The 2,915-nt window shown below is 51.3% G+C and overlaps 1 protein-coding gene across 1 annotated transcript in view; it reads left to right on the forward strand.

Annotated features, from left to right (window-relative positions):
• The window catches only part of RIMS1 (regulating synaptic membrane exocytosis 1), a 517,496-nt gene that overhangs the window by 2,897 nt on the left and 511,684 nt on the right, over positions 1 to 2,915 (forward strand). The window lies entirely within an intron of this gene.

Here is a 2,915-nt window from a genome sequence, read left to right on the forward strand (position 1 = left end):
TGGCTCTTTGAGGATTGTGCTTGAAAGCTAGATGAGCAAAAGTTGCTTTAACAGGTATTCAAAGGGTGTTTGATAACCAAAAGGAACTTCTTATGGCTAAGCTGGCACAGCAGTGTCTTTCATTCATGAGCACATGGGTAATAAGAAACTTGCTGCTGCATCAGGTGGAGGGAACTGTGGATTCAGGTGAGCGTTTCCTTTCAGGAACTAAGAGCTTAAGTCTCAGTTAGGCAAAAGCTTGGCACAGGTCAAGTGACAGACCTGGTTTGTTCTTTAGAAAGGAGGTTATGTTCACCATAGCTAACTCAGTCATTTAGCACAGAATAATTTAGCATTGGATGCACATTGGTCCACCAACTTTTGACTAGCCCTACTCTCCTACCTTTACTTGCATGCCTGGAAAAGTTACCTGTTTTGATTTTGTGTGTCTGGTTGATGTTAAAGGCACATAAGTAGGAACAAAATCTATGTCATACCTTTTATTGGACTAAGCTTTGGAGCCCAATAGGATTTTTCAGCAGGCTTGATGTTAAGAGATGTTAGAAGACAGAAGGGTACAAAGCCAGTCTCTTAAGCCATGGTGTAAAGATCTGATCTTGGGAGGAAGGCCACTAAAAAAATGGCAGATTTATGTATATTTACTACATTATAGGAACTAGTAAAATGTGGGCATTTAAAGAATAATATCCATTATGATTTGAGGGCAATAAGTTATTACCTGAGCACTGGAAGTCATTATTCTGTATGAAAGAGGCTTGGTGACCCCGCCCCCATTACACTTGTTTTGTGCCATTGTGTTGGGGGACATTGTGACTGAGCAGTCAAGATACATGGGCCTGCTGAGATTGGTGCAGACTTTACCAGTTCCTGCTTGCTCTTGGGGTTGTCTATATTTGGACCTTATGGAAAAATACAAGTAGATTGGAGGTAGAAAGTTTTAGAAAAGAAAGATCACTTTGTGGTCACTTTTCCACAACAAGAATGAATGTGTGGCCTTGATCAGCATAAGGTGGCATATGCTGTTATCAGACTTGTCCTCTCCTCTGTAGCTCAGTGAAGTCATCCAAAGTCTTTGAGACCTTAAAGCCTCCTTTGGGTCCACACGGCTTCATTCCTTCCATGTTCCTGCATGTCCTCGAGTGAGCCTCATAGGCAAACCCAGGGCTCATTTCCTGTCGGAGCTCACAGAAGCAATGCTCCAGCAGTAAGGAGCCCAGGGGGTGGGCATATGCCAAGGCCTGTGACCCCACCCTTGTTTTTCCCAGCCTGCACTTAGGTTTCTTGTCTCTTTTTTTGCCACCCTGCCTGCTCCAGCTGGCTTCTCGCCTTTGTTCCCACTCCGGGCTGCGTGCTGGGTGGTGGTGGGGAACTGCACTCGGGCACACTGGCATCGGCGTGCTGCCTAGCCGGAGCTGCTTCTCCAGGCCATGCGACGAGGCAGCTGAGTTCCTCAGGTGCCCGCCTGGGCCGGCGCCACCAACTGCAGCGGCACGTCACCGCTGCCTCGGCAAGCCACTCTTTGTAAAGCAATGAGGACATGAACTAGTGGACTGTGCTATGCCTGGAGGAGCCCCAGGCTGGGCCAGCTCTGCTCAGCACTCCTGGTACATGCCCCGACAATCCCACCTTCCCTTCCCTCCTCGCTACCCCGCTTCCAGCCCGGCCAGCCTCGCAAAGCCAGAGGTTGCCTCCTGCAACCCGGCACCACCAACCTGGTTCCAGGCGCAAGAGCCGGCCGAGCTCCTGGGCCAGGCAGGGTTTTCCACCCTGGGGGTGCTTCGGGCTGCTCATGCCTTGAAGCGGAGAGGCCACCCGGCACCATGGCCACAGTCTCCGTGGGACAATCCCCGTTCTGCTGACTGGCAGTTCCCACGCCAGTGGCCCTCTTGAAGGACCCGGGACAGATTTGCTGCCCAAATTTCCTTTCCCACAAGGGCCGGTTTCTCTTCCGTCTTTGCGCTGGGGGCTCTTTTCAAGGGGGCTCGTCCTCCCCGCCACCGTGCCATGTCACAAGAAGCTCCTGCCCATCCGCCCTCCACTGGGGAGCATTCTTCAGCTACACCCAGAAAGTCCAGTCCTTGTGCTAAATCAGAAAAAAGGGGGAGGGGGGGTGTTCAGTCCCAGTGAAATCCACCAAGCAGGAGACGAAGAAGAACAGATTGGATTTATACCCCGCCCTTCACTACCTAAAGGAATCTCAGAGCAGCTTACAAACTCCTTTCCCTTCCCCTCCCCACAACAGGCACCCTGTGAGGTAGGCGGGGCTGAGAGAGCTCTGACAGAAGCTGCTCTTTTTCATCAGAACTACGGCTTGCCCAAGGTCATCCAGCCAGGTGCAAGTGGAGGAGTGGGGAATCAAACCCGGTTCTCCCAGATTAACAGGGCTATTTTTGGGCAGGAACGCACAGGAGCGGAGTTCCGGCTGGCTCCCAAGTTGACCACGCCCAGCAGGAACACATTAGCATAATAGGCCACACCCAACAGCAGAAACTCATTAGGATTGGCTACATTAGGGGTGTGTGGCCTAACATGCAAAGGAGTTCCTGCTACGAAAAAAGCCCTGGGTTTTGACAACAAACAAGGTAAACAGAATAACAAGCAAAAGGTGGGTGTGGCTGGATAACCACACTTCTGGTAACATGGGGGTGTGGCCTAATTTGGTAATGAGCTGTGCTGTCAGGGGTGTGGACTAATATGCTAATGAGTTCCTGCTGTTGGGTCTGGCCTATTATGCTAATGAGTTCCTGCTGGGCTTTTTCTACAAAAAGAGCCCTGAACACCAAACTGGCAGTCAGCTTGGCAGTGTGTGTGTGTGGGGGGGACTACTGGGAACTAAACCAAACTGGCAGTTGGCTTGGCAGTGGGAGGGGGGACTACTGGGGACTTTCCCGGGCTGGGATCGGGGCTGGCATGGA

The sequence above is a fragment of the Gekko japonicus genome, unplaced genomic scaffold (assembly GCF_001447785.1).
Source record: "Gekko japonicus isolate JY-2015 unplaced genomic scaffold, Gekko_japonicus_V1.1 scaffold826, whole genome shotgun sequence".
Taxonomy (NCBI): Eukaryota; Metazoa; Chordata; class Lepidosauria; order Squamata; family Gekkonidae; genus Gekko; species Gekko japonicus.